This window comes from Trichoplusia ni, chromosome 21 (genome assembly GCF_003590095.1).
Source record: "Trichoplusia ni isolate ovarian cell line Hi5 chromosome 21, tn1, whole genome shotgun sequence".
Classification (NCBI taxonomy): domain Eukaryota; kingdom Metazoa; phylum Arthropoda; class Insecta; order Lepidoptera; family Noctuidae; genus Trichoplusia; species Trichoplusia ni.
In genome coordinates, this window is record NC_039498.1 from 2,951,049 (window position 1) to 2,959,472 (window position 8,424).

An 8,424-nucleotide genomic window follows, 5' to 3' on the forward strand; every position below is an offset into this window, starting at 1 on the left:
TGTTAGGCTGCACGTCGTCGTTAACTTTAATGCATGGACGTGAGTAATACTTGATCATGTTTTAAATTGTTATGAAGCTAGCAATATATAAGTTTTTTTCGTTCAATTAGTTACATTCCGTTTAAAATTTACTGATATACCGTACCTAATTATAACGACTTTTATTTGAGGATTTTTAAGCTATGAAGTAAGCAACAGTTTGAACTAAATCATCATGTAATTTTTAATAAAGTACGAACACAGTAACATATCTTGGTGCGTTATACGTCCTGAAAAGGAACTGTATTTACAAAGTCGTCACGCTAGGTAGTCGCCTAATCGGTTTCACACGGCAATTAAGGAGACAAGAGTAGCGTGACGAATCTCAACAAGAGGGCGCTTATTGAACGGTGGTTAATATTAGAACCGCCATCTACAGCTTCCGGAGCGAAACGTTAGAAACGTTAGTAAACAAGCGCGCCATTTCGGCCCTCTGTCGCCCGCATTCGGTTTTGCACAGATTCATTCAGCTGACCAAACTGCTGTCGATGGTTTATTGCTTTGGAATCTTGTAATAGACAATTTAGTAAATGATAGAGGCGTCTTAAATTTATATATAGTTTTTAGTTTTAAATTATTTGAGATAGGCATTGGCATTATTTAATCTTCTTTTTAATTTTATTCTAGTTAAAATTTCACAAGCGCAAATGACAAACATCAAAGCAATGATAGTAGGTTTTTGACAAGTGATGTGGCCAATATCGATTTTCATGATTGATTAACAATTGATGAGAACTTTGTTTAAGTTTTACTTTAAAGTATCCATATTCTTAGTATCAGTTGAAATTTATTCGTAAAACTTATGAAATAAATAATTATAACATAAGGTACCAACATCGACTAGAAAAAAATAAATTTAAAGTAAAATATCTCTAAACTAAGCAATGGTTAAATATCTTTAAACTAAGGTTCGTTTGAAACTAAATACAATTAATAAGTGTTTTAAATTGAGTACTCAGTAGGTACACAATTTTTAGGAATTACCAGCACGAAAAAGCATAGAACATTAAAAATCCGAATTTAATTCTTCATATAAATTAGTAAGTCTTATTACTGGTACGACTGATTGGTACTTACTTTATAAATGGTTTCTTAAGTCAGTTATTTTTCTTTTATTCACCAACTATAGATCAATTGAATGGCCCAAAAGAACTGTCAGCTCATAAATTAAGTTTCAAGGCATTCTTATAATATTCATAGCAGTTGAATAGTCGACTTCCACTGCAACTTCCATCGTAGTTGCTTTTGCTTTAGCATCATGGTCTTTATCAACACGAATTTAAGTAGCCAAAACTCAGTCAGTTTTATTGTTTAATAACAAAGCTCATCGCATCGGATTAAGTCCATATTATCAGTATATTGCACTTTAAGCAATATAATTATATTAATTATACATACGCACGCATAATTGCAAAGCAATCAGTGTCCCGAAACTCATATTTAACTTAAAATATTTGATTACTGACAAAAGGCAAGATAAGTTGACATACGCTTGTAAAACGGATAACTTGTTAATGGTGTTTATGTAACGTTATTACAAATATTAACTTTTCCTCGATATTCTTCGGAGATTTGTCAATCAAATCATGGTAACCCTCAGCTGAGTCTCTACTGTACTTAACCTTTTCGGACACCTATGGAAATTATATCATATGCCTGAGATTTTTCCCACAATTAAGTCGAAACAATTAACTACACGTATTTTACCGATCTGAATAGTTTTGTTTTGCGCTATTATCGGCAACTGCCTTAAAAGAGGACGCGTTTTTTTTTAATTTCGAAGAGCTACCCGGAATTCTCCACTAATGTGATATTTATAATTTTGAAATGTACCTTGGGTATTTATTTGTATTTGCAAATTAATTGAACCAGAAATCCACTAATGATATGTAGCATAATATAAACAAATTGTTTCCGAGTAGCAAAACTATTAATTTAATAATATACTTATAATTACTGTGAATTCAGATTTTATTTTGTAATAACGGCCGTGCGTTATGATTTCTACGAACAACAGTCAATCACTATTTTAAATAACGGGATACGTTAAATCAATGGAATCAAATTATTCCGATTTTTATTAATTTAAATAAATCCACAGGCTGCAGACCCTAATGGAATAATAATAAAAACAAACATGGATGAGTTACTTCATAAAATAATTGAGTATCCAAACTGGCATCATGGTAAATTGGCAAATGGACCGAATGTTTGATCAAATTTTATTTTGCAGAAAACTGTAATCCGGTTTAAGTTTTAGTGGATTATTTGATCGATATTTCCACTTAAAATCATTTTATTTTTTTAAGAGCTACGATGCCGTAGTTGACTGTTGCAAATCATGCGTTTAAACGCATAACGTGATGCGCAGCAAAAACTATCTTAACGCAGTCTCGACTGCCTTAACCCTTCCGTCTAATGAAATTACGCAGCAGGGCAAAGAGTCTGGCCGCCCCTCACTGCAGCGGCTGAGGGGAAACCCAACAGAGGATGCCGTGGAGAGGACTTGTGACAAAAACATTGCTCGCTGCATGACTGGTAATATAATACTCAAAAAAAAATCCGTGCTTACAAAGTACTTACGTCAGAAACGAAACTTCTTTGGCGAAGTAATTTATAAATCTTGTTTTTATTTGTACAAATCTAAAACTTTAGATTTCCAAGACTAAGACGAAGAGATAAAGGTAGATAGGTTGGGAATTTAATTGTAATTAAAATATAAATAATTAACTAGTAAACGAATAGCGTGTATTATTTCTCGATATCCAGTGTTCTCTCTCTCGTTCAATCTTTCTCACTATAGCTCTCTACCACCTCTCACTCCATAACACTGTGCGTGATACGACGTTCGCTCTGTCTCACTTTTTCTCGCAATTCTTCTCACTTGCTCGTTCGCCCTGTCTTACTCTCTCTCAATCGGTCTCGATCGCTCTCTCTCTCTCTTTTTCGACCCTTCCGTTGCATACCGGCGTGACCCCGGTATGCGCGCATAAAGTAGTTTCACTTCAAAAAAAAATTCAGATTTCATTATTATATGTAACATCGGTAAAAGTTTTTCTCGAGATTAACAGCCTCAACGTTACAGTCTTCTTAGAATAATGTCTAATTATCAATTTACACACATAGATTCATAGGTACAAGCAGGAATCTGTTCGGGGCTCATCCTAAACTACGTTACCAATAATATGATTACTGTTACATGGAATCTGTAAATTGGGTACGATTTCGAGGCATCCATGTATGGTGTGCAAATTGCTCTCCGAATTGTCCGACCTCATTAATACTGAAGTGGTATAGATCACCTGTGACGTATAGCTGGATTCCATACTAAGTGGTTTAGAGAGCCGCGTATAGTGGGGATTATCGTGAATAATAAGCTTTGTGCTTTTCAGCTCTACATGCTATTGCTCTCAGTGCTTTGCTGTTTTACACACATCTCAAATCCATCATAAAACTATTGAAGTAAATGATTGTTAAGGTATTTATTTAACTAACAGTTGGTTTCTTTTTCAGACTATGCTCCAAGTTCAAATCCAACATTTCGTATTGTTCTTAACAATTTATAAAATTCAACATTTTTTTCTATAAAATCCAAAGGCTTAGAAATCGAAGGAAATTTCATTCTCATTTCATTTTTTTAGACAGCTACCTACGTAGACTATTAATAATTAGACTATAACCTCTTTATATTTTATGTCTAGTTATTATTATGTTTTTGTTATGAAAGCATTCTTCGCTACTTCCCCAGTCGGCGGTTTTATTTTAGTAACATTGCGTCTGTTAAATATGTATCACTATGGTCGTTGTTCCGATGTTTTCTAATACATTGTGTGACCTGTTTGACTGTTCTCTGTTATTGGTCCAAATCCATATTTATTCGTTTGTTATTCATGTTTCAAAGACTCCATAGTTTTATAATGCGTTATGTGAGTTTACACGTAAGTGCACGAACGCAATACAGAAACATATTATTTTACAATTATGTTTCGAATATGGGATCTCGAGGGGAATTCATCCTACTAAAATTTTAAAAGCGAACGTTTGTATGTATGGATGTGTATTCTTCTTTCACGCAAAAACCACTGAACGAATTTTGACGAACTTGGTACACAGATAGTTTATAACCAGGATTAACACAGGATGATTTTTATCCCGATTGTATTTTGCGTGAAAGACAGGGCCGGATTTAGGGGTCCAGAGCCTCGGGGCAACAAAGGAGTGGAGGCCCCCTTGCCCCAAATTATTTTCCAAATAAAATGAACAATTATGCAGGTAAAAAATTGGTATAGGTAAAGGTAAAAGCGAAAAAAAAATATCAAAGGAAAATATGTTTACTAGGTTTACCAGACGAAATATGAAAGATTTTTTTTCCGATTTCTCTATTGTGGAGGCCCCGGGGTTTTCGCCCCAGTTGCCCTACTCTAAATCCCGCCCTGGTGAAAGAGGAAGAAGCATCCATACATACAAACTTTCGCGTTTATAATATTAGTAGAATGTTTAATGATGAGTGATAACTCGCTGTGACCTGTACTAGTAGACCGGTTAAGAAAAGCCAGAACTCCAGCCACTAAAACAATGCGGACCTAGCGCCCCCCAAGTTTGCTTGTCTGTTGTTGTTAGTAACTCCTTCCAAAACAAAATAAATCACCATACCATTCGAAATTACAATAAATTTTAAATATATTTGTTACGATTCCATGATTTGACTACCACATTGGGCTTGTATGAATATGATATGTGTCATTAGTATCTAATAACACACTTTAGAAGGAGCTTCTAAACTTGCACACGGTACATAACAAGTTTTAGGTAATAATAATAATAAAATAAAAAGTTGTCAAAGGTTATGTGTACTTATTTGTGAACGGACCGCTAATATCTGCTGACTATGACGCCTACTAAAGCGAAAAGCCGATAGATATTTACATTGACAACAAAATTATGACCATAATTTGATTTTGCTGATTTCTATCACAAGTTCACGAACTTTTTTTACTATCGTTTATTTTGATGCAAACAATATTAAAAAATACTATTATTTTACTAAAGAGGACTATCTTCAACCAGTGCCCAAATAGTAATATTAGTAATATTACAGACCATCTAAAGTAGACTTACCAGTGACCTTTACGTAGTGCTAAACATCTCGTCACCTTGAAAACCATTCAACTCCTTTTGATAAGTTGAATGTAAAATACCATGTTATTACAAGTCCGAGAAGTATATGGGTATTGTTATACTTGCTATTAAACGTGGGCATTGTTTTATCCATAGAACACAGACAACACAGTACTGTGGACGACAATTAACCTTCGCATAATATGAATTTTACGGATTTGAAACGAGTTGTATTTGACGAGCTGTTATTTTTACCTTTGCCTATAGTAAATCATTGTAAGTTAGATGTGAGTGATGTGACCTACTTTCCGAATTCAATATGGGCTTTTTGAATTTTGCATCATGCATGTGTATTCCGTGACAATGCAACATTATGATGACATGCAACTGATCTGAACCTGAAAGGTCGATGTAGGAACTGTACTATTGCGTTAACTCCATCGAATCGGGGTCGTTTGATTAGTATTGATTGTTACTTAGACCCCAAAGAAAGGAGGCGAAAAAATACTTATGACATATTTTGGGGTAACTAGTTAAGTTACCCCACAATACGTCATACTTTTTGTCGTTTTTGCACCAAACATCCATCAACATCGATGCCAGTACCGTACCACGACAGCATACAGGCCTTTTCCTTTACTTCCCTATGTACCCCGGTATTACCTTTTACGATTGTAGTCAGGATTGATAAACAACCGATGACATCAAATTGATGAGACTAATTGATTTGACAATTGAATGTCGGATGTGAATTAATATCGATTGAAAGGCGAAACAACCAATATTATAAATGAGTTCAGTCAATAAATTGGCTATTCAACGTTATCAACAAGCTAAGTCAAGACGCGACATCTGATAAACTCAGGGACTGGCCGGATACTCATTGAAAGGGTTTTTGAAGGGGTTTTTTTGAGCGCTTCAAGAAAAAACCCTATGATATATGTTACACCTTCGAACGGATTACTGTAACCCTGTTCCGAACAGGTTACCCTTTCGCTACCCTGTAACACTGTAACAGGGTAACCCACTCCAACCTAAGACAGTGTAATATGCACTCTTTGTCATAGACATTAGTTTGAAAATAGTATAACCACGAGCGCACGTGACATCTTACCGCCCAGCGGCGCCGTTGTTGCATTTGTAAACATGGAATAAAAATCATTGTGGATATGATCTTACAGTTTAATTTTGCTTGTCGCACATTTCAAACGTTGTGATATATATTTTTCGTGTCTATACTTGTAGACCAGGGTCGATAATTTTTAAAACCAAAAAATAATAATAGTAGGATGAAACCCACTAGAAGAGTAGGGGAATATTATTATAAGCTGTTGCCCGCGACTTCGTCCGCGTGGTTAGAAGATATGTTACTAATTTTTGAACCAAAGCCCTCGAAGATGAATATTTTTCCCCGTTTTTGCCACATTTTCCATTATATCTTCGCTCCTATTAGTTGCAGCGTGATGTTATGTAGCCTAAAACCTTCCTCAATGAATGGTCTATTGAACACAAAAAGATTCAACTGAACCAGAAGTTCCTGAGATTTGCTCGGCTAAACAAACACTCTTTAGCTTTATAATACTAAAAATATTCTTTATTTGTACAACTACTTTTAATTCTCGCGTAACCTTGTGGGTAAAACTTTTATGTGGCAATAATAGGAAAAAAAAAACGTAAAAAATAACAAAACCTTGTACAATCCAAGCATGGGAGCGCCGGGTTTTGATCCCGGTACCTCTCGCTTGCTGAGCGAACGCTCTAACCATTGAGCTACGCTCCCCGTGGAATATATATCAGAATAGGTGTTCTGTTGAAGTACGTGACCTACTTTTATTGTAGTCATAGAATTTGACTGGTAAACCTTAGGGGAAAGTGTTTGTTGTGTCTTGATGTTATTATCCATAGTATGTTTTAAAACATAAAAATAATAACAAATCTTTCCTCTTTATAATATTAGTGTAGATATGCAGGACTTATAGAGAAACTAGCTGTTGCCCGCGACTTCATCCGCGTGGTTAGAAGATATAAGTTATGACTTTTTCTTCGCTCCTATTGGTCGCAGCTTGATGATATATAGCCTAAAACCTTCCTCGATGAATGGTCTATTCAACACAAAAATATTTTTTCAATTTGAACGTTCAAACAAACAAACAAACTCTTCAGCTTTATATCTTAGTATATAGATGCCAACGATATCTTCGCTACGTTTCATCGCTTTTTAATTTCTCGCGCGGAGATTTTAATATTACGATAACTCATTACCTATTAACTTTTTTGGTGTAGTGTAAAAGGCAATTTTGTTCTATATTACATGCATAATATTTCTAACTTATTTATTTGGATAAGGATTAATACTGTATTGTTAAAAATAGGTTCGTAAATAACCCATAATTTTACTTTATTAAGAAAACACATAAAAATGGTTATTGTGGGTTATCCTTGGAAGATAGACATATACCACCGCGGACTTTTTTGTAGATCTATTAAAGAGGTACAAACCCGCCATACCTTGTTTTGTTTTTAACTCAAAAGGTTTTGGCAGCGTTCTCGAGGAAAGCTCTCGAATGGCTTAATTTTTTTCGACATGTTTAACTAATATCCTTGTAATATCGTCAGTTTACACAAAACCTAAACTTATTATACACTAAAACCTTCCTCAAGAATTGCTCTACCTATTGTTGAAAACCGCATAAAAATCCGTTCAGTACTTTTCTAGTTTATCGCGAACAGACAGACAGACAGACAGACAGACGCGGCGGGGGACTTTGTTTTATAATATGTAATAAGGATGAAAGGAAAAATAATTTACGAGCGATCTGAGGTCGGGAAGGGGGTGGGAGTGACGTTTGAAGAGTAAAAAACGGTTTTTCCCGATTTCCGGCAAAAGTAAAATTCGTATCGAAAAAAGTCAAATGGCAAAGTTGTAGGTAATAAAAAGATCTAAAACTTTTGTGTTTACATTTTTTTCACATAACCTCAAAATTTATGTGAAAAATCCAAAAAACCAAGATTGTGGTTTTAATTTTTATCTTTTACAAAAATTTATTTTTGTAACGAAATTTGGTGAAAACTTACTTTTTTGTGTCCCAAATACGCTGTAATTTATTTGATTAAAAATATTTATTTTTTCACCTTATTTTGAATTAATATAAAAAAACACTAATTTTCAATCGAAAATTCACCCGTCAAATCTTCTCAGAAAATGCAAAAAATGAAAAAAAAACTTGTTTTCGATTTTTTTTAAATTATTATAAATAATTTCATCTA

General features: G+C 34.4%; 1 non-coding gene across 1 annotated transcript; it reads right to left on the reverse strand.

Moving 5' to 3' along the window:
• Positions 1-6,864: 6,864 nt before the first annotated feature.
• Trnaa-agc lies at positions 6,865-6,937 on the reverse strand. Its single transcript has one exon. It is a non-coding gene; the product is annotated as a tRNA-Ala (tRNA).
• Between the last annotated feature and the right edge of the window lie 1,487 nt (positions 6,938-8,424).